We start from the raw sequence: 17,976 nt of genomic DNA on the forward strand, positions 1-17,976 counted from the left end.
GCAATTAAGATGAATAATAAAACAATGGAAATTGTGACAGGATTGAAAAAAGAATTTTAACAGCAAAAAAGTTGAGCTTATACCAAAAATAGTAAATCTTTATGAAGAAGATAAATTTCTAATAGAAACAATAAATAAATTCATGAATGATTTGATATCCAATTAATAATGAGAAGTAGGTCATAGGAACAAGCTGAAATAAAATTTTAATATCTTGCCTATGTAACACTACAAGCTGACACTAATGAGTTTTAACGTAAAACTTATAACATGTCACATCAATGAGGACAATATGACTCATTGGTTAATGAAGGATGTCAGCTTGGAGAATATTTAAGGACAGTCACACACAAGAAAATTTGAATTGCAGGCTGGCAGAGTGGCTAAAGTGGTAGAGCATCTGCCTCGCAAGTGTGAGTCCCTGAGTTCAAGCCCCAGTACGACCAAAAAAAGGAAAAAAAGAAAATTTGAACTGCCTTGAAATCTAAAGCTTATGTGCACAAGAAACTTCATGAAGATTGTCCCAGTTTTATTAACAATCCTAAAACTTCACCAACATTAACAATAAAGAGTTATGAAACTGAGATAAACAAATAAATGAATCACTTCTAAACTCTTAATAATAAATAAATGTTGGTCACAGATGTTAGAGGAAAGAACAAGCTACTAATCTATTCTCTTTTTATAAAATTAATTATTGAAATATGAAGAAGAGAGTGAAGAATATGCAGCCAAAAAAGACAGAGGGGAAAAAAAAGATGTGATTCTGGCAGTTAATTAAGAAAATTCTGGATATTTTACATGTGTGTTATTAAAGCTATAATTGATGTTGCCTTTTACCTTTCTAAATAAATATTCACTTTCATACTTAACTCATTTTCATAATTTCATATTATTTGTTATTACATAGCTTCTAAAATGTTATGCTCTACAAAACCTACATGTATTTACATACAAAGTTCTGGCCATGTCACCAGGTACTAACACAAGCTAAGACAGCAACCATGTCACTAGGTGACATAATGTTATGGGACCACCAGTATGCACTCACTATGCATCTCACAACTGCACAAATATGAGACCATGACACTAAAACTACTAGGAATGTATGAAATAATTGAGAACATATGAGTTGTTCTATATAAACAGAGATGAAAGGGTAGCATAGGGGAGGTGATGCCATATGGCAGGGCTACTGGAGTGCCCATCCCCTCAAAGAACCAGAATTGCCACCTCACCATGGGGGTCACTCCTGGTATCAGTTCTTTTTAATAGTTGTAATGACCAAAACAGCAAAACCATCTGCTTTGACAGCTGGACCACACACCACAAGACCTCCTGAGGAGCTAAGGAAGCCTGGATTAATGCAACGAGACATTTAATACAGAGAAACCTGCATCAGCATGGCAAATAAATCTCCAGCCAGGTGGCTCTGACCCAACATTCTGCTAGGAGATTTATGAATTTGATGCCAAATTTAATCCATCTGCAAACCTCAAGGGTAGTTTTTAGTGCTTGAATATGAATTGTCTCCCTCAAGCTCATGTACTGGGAGCTTGTTGGACTCTGACCTCATCAGTGCGTTAATCCAGTGATGGCTCCGTAACTTGGTGTTATCAGAAGGTGATAGAAACTCTAAGAGGTGAGGCCTAGTTGGAAGAAGCAGGTCACTGTGGATGTGCTTTGGAAGGATGTTTCTTGTCCTCTATTCCTTCTTCAAGATCACCACTCTCTGCCTCCTAGTGAGCTACTTTTCTCCACCATATGGTCCCACCATGATGCTCTGCCTCCCAGAAGTAACAGAGCCAAGAGACCATGCACTGACATCTCTGACACCATCAGCCAAAATAAATCTTTCCTCCCTTAACATGTTTATGCTGAGTATTTTGTCACACAAAAGTCTGATTAACACAGTAGGTACGTTTTTTTATGCCCACACAAGGAAACAGAGGCCCAGAGAGATGCACGCAGGAAATACAAGGGCTAAGACTGGATCCCTGCCACCCTGTGTTATACCTGCCACCAAACACTCACTTCCATCCTTTGTACCTAAAGTTTCAGGTCAATTCTGGGGTGGCCTCTCCCCACATCCTGCATGTTCTTCCAGGTTGAGTAAATTTGTTCCCCAGGCTGACACAGACCACTGCATAAGCAAAAACCCAAGAGACCAAGGAAGTGGAAGGGGAAGCTGAAATGGAACACCCTGGACTGAGGAGACAAGATATTAGTATGAAAGAAAGGCAGGGATGGGGAAGGGAGACAATAAACGATAATGAGAATTAATGAGTGCTACAGTGAAACAAAAAAAAACCAGAGTTGGGGAATGCTACCTGGAGACCAGAGAAGGGTCACCTCACCCCAGAGGTTAAAGCAGTCAATGAAATAATATGTGACCATGTATGGAACAAGCTGTACCCCCATCCCATTTCTGTAACTTGCTCTAAATGGTGTGTAAAGAAGGTCTCCTTTGTTCTCGGGGCTCAGCCTTTAGACTCGAGCCTGCTGAGTCACTGCCAGCATGCTTAATAAACTTGCTTCCTGAAAGCTTTGATGCCCTCTCAGTCTCTGTCTGAGCCCTTCTGCAACATTTCTGAGGGCTCACCTGGGATTTGGATGGTGGTGTTTTCACCAACTAGTCGCTGGGTCAGTGTCCCCAGCCCATCCTTGCCAGGCGCCACCAGACCATGTTGATCTGAGGGCAAGGAGCCCCTCTCCTGGTGAGCAAGGAAGGTGAGTTCCAGTTACACAAAGGAGCCTGGAAAGGCTCAGGAACCAACTTGGGAGCCCCAGTCATCAGACTGGTAAGAACCCGGGTTCACATTCAGGCCTACCTCAGGAGGCAGAACAGGAGTCTGATCAACTCCCAACAAAGGTACCCTAGTAACCACCTTTTGGGGTGAAACCATGTCTTTCAGTTTCAGGGAGCAGGGTGGAAGTACTGTGCTCTGTGAGAGTGTGTGAAAGTGCGAGCCTGAGATGTAGCCTGGTTATGAAACGAGTGTGGAATCCCAATCTTCAGGTTCATGGCAAACTCATATGGTCTAGGGTGAGCCCTAACAGGGCCTCTGGTCCAGGGCTTATACAGACTCACTACAGCTAAGAGACAACTGAATCCCTGTGAGGGGAGTGGCCAGAGACAGACAAAGCAAGTGGTATTATTCATTTTCCCCTGTGTGCCAAAGAAGACCCCTTACCTCCTCTCAACAGCCCTCATCCTTTCTGTCTTTATCTCTGTCTAGACATCTGGCAAATGGGAGGAATGGGAGGAAGTCAGTAAGAATACCTCCCTAGAGTGCATGGTTAAGAACTTTAAGAGGAGATTTAATGGAGATTATGGGGTCAAGCTGACTCCTGGCAAGCTTAGGACCTTCTGTGAAATAGACTGGCCTGCTTTTGGTGTAGGATGGCCCTCAGAGGGGTCATTAGATCAAGTCATAATCAATAAAGTTTTTAAAGTGGTTGTAGGGGAAAACAGACACCCAGATGTTTCCTTATACTGACTGCAGCCAGGATGCAGTCCTCAGTTGGCCCACATGGCTAAAGCCCCACCTAGAGGAAGCATGCAGGGTCATGGTAGCCAGGGTGGGGAAAAATGTAAAAAGCCAGAGAAACCCATGTTAGCAGGGAACCCCAAGGAGTCCCCGCCCCCACCTTATGTGCCACTGTACAGATTAGAGAATTTCTAGGAGCTGCAGGTTTCTGCCAGATCTGGATCCCCAATTACTCTTTCTTGACAAAACCCCTTTATGAAGTCACAAAAGGGGGAGAACAGGAACCCATGGTGTGGGGAGAAGAGCAAGATAAGGCCTTTAAAGAAATTAAGAGGGCACTCACAAACATCCCTGCTCTGTGTCTGCCAGATGTGATGAAGCCCTTCTTCCTACATGTACGTAAAAGACTGAGGACAGCTATAGGAGTCTTGATCCAGCTGCTAGGTTCCTGGCACCACCCAGTGGCTTATTTATCAAAGCAGTTTCCTGAGCTGCCTTGCCTGGGCACCCTAGCAGCCACTGCCATCTTGATGGCTGAATCAGACAAGCTTACTTCGGGACAAGAACTCACAGTCTGAGTTCCCCACTCTGTTTTGACTCTCATGGAATATAAAGGAAATTATTGGTTAACAAACTCCCAAATGGCCAGATATCAGACCATGTTATGTGAAAAACCACATGTCTGGCTAGAGGTTGTTAAGACTCTAAACCCAGCCGCCCTATTACCGGTTGATTCAGCCCCACCAGAGCATGACTGTTTAGAGATTATGGATGAGGTGCTCTCCGGCTGGCCAGTCTTGACTGACCAGCCCATTAGTTATCCAGACATTGATAACAGAGATGACAGCAGCTTTGTCTGGGACAACACACGTTTTGCCAGATACACCATAGTGACTTTGGACACTGTCACTGAAGCACAACCACTGCCGGTTGGGACCTCTGCACAAAAGTCTGAGCTTATTGCTCTCGTGGATGCTCCAGCTCACTGCAGGAGTGCAAGTATATATATATATCTATACAGACTCTAAATATGTCTCCACTACCACTCATGTCCATGGAGCCCTATATAAAAAAGGGGGTCTCATTAACTCTGGAGGAAAAAGTGTTAAATATGGTCAAGAAATTCTGGAATTACTAGAAGCTGTATGGGTTCCTAAGCAATAGTGGTCATGCACTGCCAAGGGCACCAGAAGGGGGAGACAACAGCTGTTCTGGGAAACTGAAAGGCTGATAGGAAAGCCAAGTGAGCAGCCTTCACAGGAGGACAAACCTTGGCCTACTGGCAGCTGCCTTGTTCCTTATCTAAATGGGACCCACGGTATACATCACAAGAACAAGCTTGATTTGAGACTAAAAGAGAAAATTTTCTACTGGATGGATGGTGGAAGTTTACTGATGTCTGCATTGCCATACCTGAGTCACTAACTTCCACATTTGTCAGATAGTTCCATGAAGGAGCTCAATCAGGGCAGAGAGCCCTCAAGACCACCTTGGTCCAGCATTTTTATGTCCCCAAGCTCTCCAACTTAAGTAACACAGTATGTGAAAGGTGCAGTCTGTGTGCCAGAAACAATCCCCGACAAGGGCCAAGATGTAAATATTTGCTGGTGTTGTCTGCACCTTCTCAGGATGGGTAGAAGCCTCTCCCATTCAGACTGAGAAAGCTCAAAAAGAGTCCAGGCACCTGTTAAAGGAAATCATCCCTTGATTCAGAAGGGCCTGCACCCTCCCCCAACAGGACCCTACTTCCCAGGATACAATAGGAGACCATGGACAAAGAGACATCAGCCCTGCTCCAGTCACTCCAGAAGCTGTCTAGTCTATACATGGCGGAAGCTTGAGGAGTCACCCATCTCACCTTTGAAGATGAATCCATTGCATGCATTATCCTTGCTAATCTTGGTCAGCTCTCTACCTGGGGACCCCCAGGCTTTGGACTGTGACATATATGTGCACTACTTGAGTGGGGAGTGCTGTCACCAAAACTCTGGTTTTCCATACTTATTATTCCTGTGCAGGCACCATTGCTGGGTCATGTACCCATAGCCATACCACCCACTCAGCGTGCCCTCATGATGGTCAGTGTATCTGTTTTAACCCCATGGAGCACCCTCGGGAGCAATGGCTAGAGGTCCAAAGCTTCACCAGCACTGGAAAGTTCATTAACAGCACCCAAGTTAATGACCCCAACAAACCTGTGCCCGTGTACTTTGATGTGTGTGCTGCAATAGCTGAAAACACCGGGCTTTGGGGCTAACCTGGGAAAGCACCTACAGGTTAAATGACAAGTATATATGCCCAGAAGATGACAGTGGGACATCCGGTTGTGCATCCTATGAACAACTCTACTGCCTTATTGCGATTGTGAAAGGTGGGAAACTTGGCTGAAAGGGGAGGTCCATACCTCACATGGAGCTGCCGCTCTTTTACAAAAAAGGGAAGCAACCTCAGACTACACTCTTGGTACCTATAACTCTGTAAATTTCACTATTTCAACCTCAGTGAAACAGGCTGGGAAGTTGGGAAAAAGTTTGGCATTTTAATCGATGGAGAGGGAACGGACCCCGGTACTTTGCTGCATTTTCAACTTATCATGATCACTCCTGAGAGCTCCTCATACCAGGTCTTTCACTCCTTTTATGATCAGATACAAAGTGAGTTTCCCATCTCAGGTACAACCAAAAACCTTTTCCTCTCACTAGCTGAGTCCATAGCACAAACTCTAAGTGCAACTTTGTGTTATGTTTGTGGGGGAACGAATATGGGAGACCATTGGCCATGGGAGGCAAAAAAGCTAAACCCACAAGAGCCCTTTAATAAAACCACTGTCCCTAGCCTCTGAGAAAGCGTTTGGCTCCTAAAAACCAAACTATTGGGAATTACTGCATCTCCTGTCCAAAGCCCAATTTTCCACCCTGGTAAGGACAAACGTTTTATAATGACGCTACTCAAGAGACACAGTGGTGGGGGGCTCCCAATCACACGGAGCCCCAACCTCACCTGCTGGCTAACTTCCCTAAGTTTGCAAGAGCCTGGGATAACTGTGGGCATACAGTGGCAGGTGCCTAAGGGGCTATACTGAATCCGGGGGGAACGAACTTACACAATCCTTCCCAATGACTGGTTCAGATCCTGTGTGCAGGACACCATCTGGCCTTCTTTCTTCTTGCTTCCCTTCAGACGAGGTGAAAGCCCTAGTATTTGCTAGCCTCAGAGGGTGGAGTATATGAAAAGTTCAATCTTAGTAGTTGCTGTTTACAGATTGATGATGGGGGAGAAGGTAATTAAAGAGATTATCGACAAGATGAAAAAACTTGCCCATGTCCCTAAGCAGACCTGGAAGGGATGGAGTCCCAGTGACCTGTTTGGGGATGGTTCTCAACCCTAGGTGGGTTCAAGACCTTAATAGGAACAACATTCCTTGTCTTAGGAGCATGCCTGATGTTACCCTGACTAATTCCCGCCCCCATACTGCGATCTTTCAGGACCATTATGGAAGCCACTATAAAAAAAAAAAGACAGCTGCTCGTGTAAATGATGCTATAAAAATATAAACCTCTAGATCAAGATGATGCTCTTTGACCCAGAAATGGGTCCGCTTCAAAGGGGGGGAATGTGGCCGGAAGGCAGGGAGGGGAAAGGGAGATAATAAAATGATAATGAGAGATAATGAGTGCTACAGTGAAACCAAGAAAAACAGTGTTGGGGAATGTTACCTGGAGACCAGAGAAGGGTCACCTCACCCCAGAGGTTAAAGCAGTCAATGAAATAACATGTGATTATGTATGGGACAAGCTGTACCCCCACCCCATTTCTGTAACCTGCTCTAAATGGCATATAAGGAAAGCCCCCTTTGTTCTCAGGGCTCAGCCTTTGGACTTGAGTCCACTGAGTCACTGCCGGCTTGCTTAATGAACTTGCTTTGATGCCCTCTCTGTCTCTATCTGAGCTCTCCTGCAACACTAGACCCAAGTGTGTGTGTGTGTGTGTCTGGCCAGCATGGACAGACTTCCACTTTTCAATTTCCCTTTTCCTTCACCCAAAAGCAGAATTACAACAGATTACACTTATCCAGTCCTAACAATGAGGCAGGCACCGCTCTGAGAGACTTATAGACATTTGCTTACGGAACCGTCACAATTTATCATTAGCCCTACTTCAGATGGGTAAACCAAGGCACAGAATTGCTGTAACCTTTGCTGTGGTGGGATTTGAGCCTAGGCCATTTGGATCCAGTCTTCATTCTTAACCACTGTGGGATTTCTATGCCTTATGCATCTGCAAGACAATGTTAGGCCACCAAGGAGAGTAGACTAAATCTGTGATCCTCAAAGGGGACTCTGGACCAGCCATCCCAGCCCCAGGAACTTATTAGCAATGGGAACACTGAGGTCCTGTCCCAGACTATTGGATCAGTGGCAATCTGTGTTTAACACGGCTCCGGGTGACTCTGGTGTCTGCTGACATTTGAGAACCACTGTTCCACGTGGTCCCTAAGGATTTTTCCAGAGTTGAGCTAAGAAGAAGGGAATGGAGCAAAGAATCAGAGAAGCAGTAAATGAAACAGGTGAGAAAGGGAGAAATAGGAACCGTGGGGACACACTTCTTAGTACATGCCATAATATGGATATGATGTTCCCCAAGCTAGAAGCATGGTCCTCATAAGGCAGTGTGGAGGTGATGCAACCTCTAAGAAGTGGGGCCTAGCAGACAGCAATCAAGTCATGAAATGTCAGCCTCGTGGGTGGATTAATTCTCTCTCTCCTTGCCCAGTCAGATCTCCTGGGAGTGGATCCACCCCCAAGACAATGGGTTGTCATAAAGCAACTTCATAACATGCTTGGCCCCTTCTACACGCAGCCATTTCCCCTAACAATTTGGTGTAATGCAGCCAGGGGACTCTCGCTATATACCAGTACTATGAAGTTTGGACCCTACAGTCACCAGAATTATGAGTCAAATAAAGTACCCTGCCTCAGGTGATTTATTTTAGAAACACAAAACTAGGATAGAAGACAAGCAGGTGTCGGTTCTAAAGAAAGAAGACAAATGAGTCTCCTGGACAAGCCGAAGTCTATGAGACCAGCCAAACAGAGTTGACCAGGATGTACACAAGTATATCATGCTTAAGTCACCAAGGAAATACAGTTAAATCTCACGCTCTGCACAGCTCTACCTCACTCCAAGCTGCTTTTACCAGCCTTGACTCTTGTCACTCAAGATAAATATTCTTGGTCACATGAACAGAAGAAAGTGACAGCAGCCCTGAAGATTCTACAGGACAACTTCCAGGCAGACAGAAAGTAAAGGTTGTTCAGCTGCCACCTAGAAGGGCTAATGGAAACACACATACACGCACGCGTGCACACACACACACACACACACACACACACCAATAAAGTGTTAGCTTATTGTATCTTTCTTCAATTTTAAAAGGGCTTATCAAGAAAATAGAAAGTTTCAAATTCGGTATAAAGTTCACTCCCATCAGTTCTGTATAAAGTCTCCATCCCATCAGTTGGCCATAGATAGTGTGATGGTTGTGGGCTCAGAGGACAGGCCTTTCCTGTCCTCATGCCCCATGCACATGGAAAATAAGATGCATGATGTGACAGAGGACTCAGGAATAAATCCCAGAGTTCTGGAAAGACCAGAGTTCCCACAGAGTGAAGATCAGGACGCTGAGCTGGATTGAGACAGTCTAGCAGATCCCAATGCAAGCAACAAAAATGCAAATACTGAAATTAGTTCTGGTTGCAAATGTCAGAAAACTGTCCAAATCAACTTTTCAGAACGCTGGAAGATAACCAAAGTTTTGCCACAATTCAGAGAGGTTTATTCAAGAAAAATGACTGACTCTCAGTAAGAACTGTGCTTTGTAGCATCTTAACTTGCCTTGTCGTCACCTCCCTCTTTCCAGATCCAAGGTAGCTGTGAACAGCAGAAGACTTGAAGCCACTGGACGGCAACAGAGGCATGGAGCTCTCCTGACAGGCTCAGAGATTGTCATGAACTGACCTGTCTGCAGTTCCTAGAAATTTCCAGGGACCAACATGACAAAGAAGATAGTTACACCCTTCATCTAGGAAAGTTATTGAAAAACAGCAGCAACAAGCCTGGGGAGACACAGCTTCCAGAGTTATCACATTACATAACTTAGTATGTCCAGTTTTGAACAAAAAACAATTACAAGACTTAAAAAAATACGTGAAAGTGTGGCTCGTGCACAGAAATGGTCCCTGAGGGGGTCTAGATGTTGGACTTACTACATAAAGACGTAAATCAGCTATTACAAATATAGTCACAGAATCAAAGGAAGCTGGACTGGGGGACAGAACTTGTCTAGTGATGGAATCCTTGAGTTCGATCCCCAGTACCATGGGGGAGAAAAAGAGACAGAATTAAAGGAAGCCATGTTTCAAGAACTAAAGAAGAAAACAAGAATTACACTTTGTCAAATTGAGAATGTCCACAAAAAGGAATTCTCAATATATATAAACATAGATACATAAATTCTGGAGCTGAAAAGCACTGTAACTACAATAAGGAACTCCCTTGTGGGCTCAATAGCAGATTTGAAGATTGGTCAGTAGAGATTATTCAGACTGAGGCAGGAGCTATGTCTTAGTCAGTATGGGCTGCTATAACAAAATGCCACAGAGTGCTCGTCTTAAACAACAAACTTTCATTTCTCACAGTACTGGAGGCTGGAAGGCCGAGGTGAGGGAGATACGAGGGCTGTCCTCCTGGCATCACACATATCTGCTCTCTTGCTGTGTCCCCATGTAGTGGTGGAGAGGGCTCTAGTCTTTATTTCCTTATAAGAGCACCAGTCCCATCATGGTGGCTCCATTCTCACTATTCCACCCAAAGTCAATTACCTTGCAAAGCCCCCCCCCCAAAACTGTCACATTGGATTAAGGCTTCAATATGTGAATTTTTTTGGTACTGGGGTTCAAACCCAGGGCCTCACACTTGCTAGGCAAGCATTCTTCTGCTTAAGCCACACACCCAGCCCTCAGTATATGAATTTGAGGGTCACAAGCATTCAGTTCATAGCAGAAAGAAAATAAGAATTTTTTTTAAATAATGAACAGAGTCTCAAAGACTTTCAAAGCACCATTAAATGTACCAACATACTTATAATGGAAGTAAGTTCCCAAAGGTGTTTTCTACCACAGGACATTTGTACCTACTGCTCTTTTACCTGAGTCATTCTTGCTTTATATGTCAGCATGGCTTGCTCACTTTCCTCTTCCAAGTCTCTGCTCACACATCACCTCCACAGTGAGGACATCCGTGATCTATCCATATAAGAGCAAGCAACTCCCTCCCCCTCAACCCCCACAGCACCTCCAAGCCCTCTGCCTTCCTCTCTTTCTCCAGAGCTGCCATGTATCTTATACTCATGCATCTGCTTGTTAGCTTGCTTTTGGTCTTCTTGCCCTGTTGGAGGCAAATTCCAAGAGGCTAGAGAGGCTGTTCTAGGGTGTCCATTACTCTCAGTCGTCCAAGCTCTGGCACCCTACCAATGCATGGCAAATTCTTTTTGAATGAATGAATTCTATCAGCCATAAAAAAAAAAAATCTAAGCGCTTTGACCCAGCAAACTGACTTCTGGGAATTTAAGCAAATAGTTCAAGAGACGAGACAAGTTATGCACACCCAGATCTTCGTTGCCGTAGAGTTGCGTTTCTCAAGCTTTGTTTTATCTACAGCTTTGGGGAGGTTAATCATGAAAAATCAGCATAACGGAATGGAGTTTGTAGGAACAGTTCCTGGAAAGAGTGAGTTTTGAAAAGAATGTTGAAGGGAAAGGGCAGACTGTTTAGCAGCAGCGAGATGCTGGCCAAAGGCCCAGGAGAAAGAATGGGTCCTGACATTTGTCCTGAGGGACACCAATCACCTGAGTCCCTGGGGCCCAACAGGGGAGTGGAGTTTGAGGACCAGAGAGAAGTCGGTGGGTGGGGGAGCTAGAAAGTCATAGGACACACCTGAAATTGAGCATAAACACACCTGAGTTCTCAATAAATATTGGAGAATCCCCCCAAATGTCGTAAGTGGAAGATTCCCATCTTACAAAAGCTGTTTTGAGATACTGTACCTGCAGGTGGATGAGCTGAGAGTCATTCTGCAGCTCCTGGCAGCTCCTGTCAAACAGACGCCCCCAGGCTCCCAACGCAGCCAGGCAGATCAGCAAGGGCGGGCTCCCTGTCTCGAACACCTCCACACCTATTAAGGATTCCGATCCGATCGTTTGGAACCTGTCAGCGTGTTTGCAACTCTGTCAGAAAAGATTTGAGAGTAATTTCAACAGAAAGAATCAAAAGTCATTCCTCTAGAGAGACGAGTCCTCAGACAGGAAATCTCTTCAGGCAAAAATATTTGAGAACACATGACCAGAATGATGACAACACTATTGAGGCTTGGGTTAAAGTGATCAAGGGACATCTAGGGGGCTCCATCTTTGCAAATCATTTGGACACACATTAGATCTGAGACTCAGTCATGGAAATTTACATGATACATTTGCTTAATAAATCCTTATGGGTCCTAGGACACATGGGCACGGGGCTAGTCCTGAGGCATGCCCTGGGGTGCAGGCCCTCATGGAGTCCCCCAAATCATGGCCTTTGTGCTCAGTCTGTGCTACAGACACAACAGATGTACAGATCCAAACCTTCCTTATCTGAAATCACTGAGGTGCTTTGTAACTCAAGCTGCTCTACCAGAGCAGTCCCAATGAGGCCACAGCAGCACTCTGTCATTAGACAGAAGCATCAAACATAGACATAACACCAAGTGGGATAAACCAAGGCTATAAATAGCCCCAGCTCAGGTAAGGTTTTGTTCCAAATGAGTGTGCTGCAAAGTTTCAGAACATTTCCTGTTTTGGGAGCTTTTGGAATATTAAGATAGTCAATAAAGGATTCTGGAAACCAGCTGGGTTTCCAGAAAGACTTGAAAAGGCCTTTACTTTGGACTAAGATCCTACAAGAGGCCACAACAGTTCAGACTAAAGTTCAAACTGGAATCACTCATGCTAAAGTTTCAAATAACCGAACCAAAACTAAGTTGCTCTCTGAACTTTCTGAGAAATCAGGAGATTGAAAAATAATAGCCAAATATCCCAAGCAAGCAGTGGGCATGGCTGTGAAATTCTGTTACGTCCTCAATGCCTTAGTCCTTACCAAAGTGATCTAATTAACCAGTCAGTTCTTTTTCCTACTGTTCTGCCTCCCTGGTCCCACCGTACCAAGAACACCACTTTGAAATAACTGCTGTCCCAGCTCTCTCCCCCAACAGTGTCACCCACAAATGAATGGAGGGCCGTAAAGTTCTGATCTCCTTGCCCTAGAAAATTCCTATGAGTGCTTTTCAAGGAACTAAGTCTTCAATGTTGGTCACCACAAGTTCCAAACGTGCAAGCTCTACCAGGGAGCCACTCTCTGGTCATAGTGCTTCTAAAGCAAAAGTCTCACATGGTGAACAAAAATGATTCATTGGGTTTTCTTTTTATCGATAATTAATGTGATTTCACCCAGCTGCTCTCCCCATTTCTTCTGCCACTAGACCAAGGAGAGGAGGCCAAGGAGTGGGAATACTGCCTTCACTCGCAGGAGAGCTGTTCTCTGAGGTTTTAGCTTTTTTAGATATCCCTAACTTTTCAACTCTGGTCTTATCTTGTTATCAACTTTACTCAAAACAAAAACAAAGTGACATTTTACCATGAAATACATCTTTATGATGCAAAGGGCTTAATGAATTTTCTCCCATGTTGGACTTTTCAACTTCAATCCAAATTCTCTTTATATTTCTTTATTTCTCACTAATGTTTGTGTCAGCTCAACACAATACAACACCACTTTATACTCTGCCTTTGCCCCTCACTTAAGTTCCAGAGTGACCAGGTGTCACTGAGCCAAGGATTTTAACTCTACCCTTCTACGGGACAATGAAAATAACCACACTCATCAGTCCTTAAGTCCATTTTAACTACAATACTGTAAGTATGGAGCACAGGGTGACTCAAGCCAGGAGGAATCCCAGCACTGAGCCAATCCATGGTCACATTGTGAAGGATGGGCAAACGTTTGGGGTAAACACAGAGCCTGACAAAGCTGGTGTTTGATCATTGAGTTTACTGCTATGGAGCAGTGATGTCACTTGGGAGGGATAATCAAAGATATGGAACGACCAAATAATGATTCAGAACAGGGTGTTATTGATAAGCTCCAAAGGAAGTTGTCCTAATAAGCATGCAGTAGAAATAAATATGCAGGAGAAATTGGTATGGGTGTGGGGAGAGCCTGTGGAAGAGGAAAGATGGGTGACAAATGCTGGTGTTCAGTAGATGTGAGTATGGTGACTTAGAAAAAAGAAAAGAGCCACACTAGCAGGCAAAGAGGTAGAAGAGGAGCTAGGGAGTAAGGAGCAATTTCAGAGGACCTGAGGAGATAGATTGGCAAAGATTCTCCCCCTTGGCCAAAGTCTAACCAGGCTCCTGGGAGCTCTTTCTCAACCAGGCCTCGATCTTGGTCTATAATGACTTGAACACTAACTGAGTTTCTAACAGACCAAGGTCACATCCCTAGGATGACCTTGCCCACCCTTTGTCCTCCTTTTGAGTGCCTGCATGAGGAAGAATTCTCAAGAATTCTCAAGGCTGCACAAAAGAATTTACTGTTGGCTACAGCCAACACCTGAAAACAGGCCCCTGGCTCCCGGTCTCCACAAAGAGTCAGCCTAACTTAGCTCTGTGCCAGTCAACAACCCCATTGGCTCCCTGTGAACAACCCCCTCTTGCTTCCTACAATTTTCACTTCCCTGACTCGACTGAGCCCCTGTTTGCCTTCCTCCCTGTCTCTCACTCTCCCCACTGCCACTTTTCTTCTTCTTTTTTTTTTTTTTGTGGTACCAGAGTTTGAACTCAGGGCCTTCACCTTGAGCAACTCCACCAACCCTTTTTTGTGAAGGTTTTTTTCTTTTTTTTTTTTTTTTCATTTTTCTTTTATTATTCATATGTGCATACAAGGCTTGGTTCATTTCTCCCCCCTGCCCCCACCCCCTCCCTTACCACCCACTCCGCCCCCTCCCGCTCCCCCCCCTCAATACCCAGCAGAAACTATTTTGCCCTTATCTCTAATTTTGTTGTAGAGAGAGTATAAGCAATAATAGGAAGGAACAAGGGGTTTTGCTGGTTGAGATAAGGATAGCTATACAGGGCATTGACTCACATTGATTTCCTGTGCGTGGGTGTTACCTTCTAGGTTAATTCTTTTTGATCTCACCTTTTCTCTAGTACCTGGTCCCCTTTTCCTATTGGCCTCAGTTGCTTTTAAGGTATCTGCTTTAGTTTCTCTGCATTAAGGGCAACAAATGCTAGCTAGTTTTTTAGGTGTCTTACCTATCCTCACCCCTCCCTTGTGTGCTCTCGCTTTTATCATATGCTCATAGTCCAATCCCCTTGTTGTGTTTGCCCTTGATCTAATGTCCACATATGAGGGAGAACATACGATTTTTGGTCTTTTGGGCCAGGCTAACCTCACTCAGAATGATGTTCTCCAATTCCATCCATTTACCAGCGAATGATAACATTTCGTTCTTCTTCATGGCTGCATAAAATTCCATTGTGTATAGATACCACATTTTCTTAATCCATTCGTCAGTGGTGGGGCATCTTGGCTGTTTCCATAACTTGGCTATTGTGAATAGTGCCGCAATAAACATGGATGTGCAGGTGCCTCTGGAGTAACAGTCTTTTGGGTATATCCCCAAGAGTGGTATTGCTGGATCAAATGGTAGATCGATGTCTAGCTTTTTAAGTAGCCTCCAAATTTTTTTCCAGAGTGGTTGTACTAGTCTACATTCCCACCAACAGTGTAAGAGGGTTCCTTTTTCCCCGCATCCTCACCAACACCTATTGTTGGTGGTGTTGCTGATGATGGCTATTCTAACAGGGGTGAGGTGGAATCTTAGTGTGGTTTTAATTTGCATTTCCTTTATTGCTAGAGATGGTGAGCATTTTTTCATGTGTTTTCTGGCCATTTGAATTTCTTCTTTTGAGAAAGTTCTGTTTAGTTCACATGCCCATTTCTTTATTGGTTCATTAGTTTTGGGAGAATTTAGTTTTTTAAGTTCCCTGTATATTCTGGTTATCAGTCCTTTGTCTGATGTATAATTGGCAAATATTTTCTCCCACTCTGTGGGTGTTCTCTTCAGTTTAGAGACCATTTCTTTTGATGAACAGAAGCTTTTTAGTTTTATGAGGTCCCATTTATCTATGCTATCTCTTAGTTGCTGTGCTGCTGGGGTTTCATTGAGAAAGTTCTTACCTATACCTACTAACTCCAGAGTATTTCCTACTCTTTCTTGTATCAACTTAAGAGTTTGGGGTCTGATATTAAGATCCTTGATCCATTTTGAGTTAATCTTGGTATAGGGTGATATACATGGATCTAGTTTCAGTTTTTTGCAGACTGCTAACCAGTTTTCCCAGCAGTTTTTGTTGAAGAGGCTGCTATTTCTCCATCGTATATTTTTAGCTCCTTTGTCAAAGATAAGTTGCTCATAGTTGTGTGGCTTCATATCTGGATCCTCTATTCTGTTCCACTGGTCTTCATGTCTGTTTTTGTGCCAGTACCATGCTGTTTTTATTGTTATTGCTTTGTAATATAGTTTGAAGTCAGGTATTGTGATACCTCCTGCATTGTTCTTTTGACTGAGTATTGCCTTGGCTATTCGTGGCCTCTTGTGTTCCCATATAAATTTATCAGTAGATTTTTCAATCTCTTTGATGAATGTCATTGGAATTTTGATGGGAGTTGCATTAAACATGTAGATTACTTTGGGGAGTATCGACATTTTTACTATGTTGATTCTACCAATCCATGAGCATGGGAGATCTCTCCACTTTCTATAGTCTTCCTCAATCTCTTTCTTCAGAAGTGTATAGTTTTCCTTGTAGAGGTCTTTCACATCTTTTGTTAGGTTTACACCTAGGTATTTGATTTTTTTGAGGCTATTGTAAATGGAATTGTTTTCATACATTCTTTTTCCGTTTGCTCATTGTTAGTGTATAGAAATGCTAATGATTTTTCTATGTTGATTTTATATCCTGCTACCTTGCTATAGCTATTGATGATGTCTAGAAGCTTCTGAGTAGAGTTTTTTGGGTCTTTAAGGTATAGGATCATGTCGTCTGCAAATAGGGATATTTTGACAGTTTCTTTACCTATTTGTATTCCTTTTATTCCTTCTTCTTGCCTAATTGCTCTGGCTAGGAATTCCAGTACTATGTTGAATAGGAGTGGAGATAGTGGGCATCCTTGTCTGGTTCCTGATTTTAGAGGGAATGGTTTTAATTTTTCTCTGTTAAGTATAATGCTGGCTGTAGGTTTGTCATATATAGCTTTTATAATGTTGAGGAACTTTCCTTCTATTCCTAGTTTTCTTAGAACTTTTATCATGAAATGATGTTGGATCTTATCAAAGGCTTTTTCTGCATCTATTGAGATGATCAAGTGGTTTTTGTCTTTGCTTCTGTTAATGTGCTTTATTACGTTTATTGATTTTCGTATGTTGAACCACCCCTGCATCCCTGGGATGAAGCCTACCTGGTCATGGTGAATAATCTTTTTGATGTGTTGCTGAATTCGATTTGCCATTATTTTGTTGAGGATTTTTGCATCAATGTTCATTAAGGAGATTGGCCTATAGTTCTCCTTTTTGGAGGTGTCTTTGCCTGGTTTTGGGATAAGTGTAATACTGGCTTCATAAAAAGTGTTTGGCAGTTTTCCTTCCCTTTCTATTTCATGGAACAGTTTAAGGAGGGTTGGTATCAGTTCTTCTTTAAAGGTCTGATAGAATTCAGCAGAGAATCCATCAGGTCCTGGACTTTTCTTTTTGGGGAGACTCTTGATTGCTGCTTCAATTTCATTTTGTGTTATAGGTCTATTCAGGTGATTAATTTCCTCTTGGTTCAGTTTTGGATGATCATATGTATCTAGAAATCTGTCCATTTCTTTAAGATTTTCAAATTTATTTGAATATAGGTTCTCAAAGTAGTCTCTGATGATTTCCTGGACTTCCATGGTGTTTGTTGTTATCTCCCCTTTTGCATTCCTAATTCTACTAATTTGGGTTTTTTCTCTCCTCATTTTAGTCAGGTTTGCCAGGGGTCTATCGATCTTGTTTATTTTTTCAAAGAACCAACTTTTTGTTTCATTAATTCTTTGTATGGTTTTTTTGGTTTCTATTTCGTTGATTTCAGCTCTTATTTTTATTATTTCTCTCCTTCTATTTGTTTTGGGATTTGCTTGTTCTTGTTTTTCTAGGAGTTTGAGATGTATCATTAGGTCATTGATTTGGGATCTTTCAATCTTTTTAATATATGCACTCATGGCTATAAACTTTCCTCTCAAGACTGCCTTAGCTGTGTCCCATAGGTTCCGGTAGGTTGTGTTTTCATTTTCATTGACTTCTA

This window comes from Castor canadensis, chromosome 5 (genome assembly GCF_047511655.1).
Source record: "Castor canadensis chromosome 5, mCasCan1.hap1v2, whole genome shotgun sequence".
Classification (NCBI taxonomy): domain Eukaryota; kingdom Metazoa; phylum Chordata; class Mammalia; order Rodentia; family Castoridae; genus Castor; species Castor canadensis.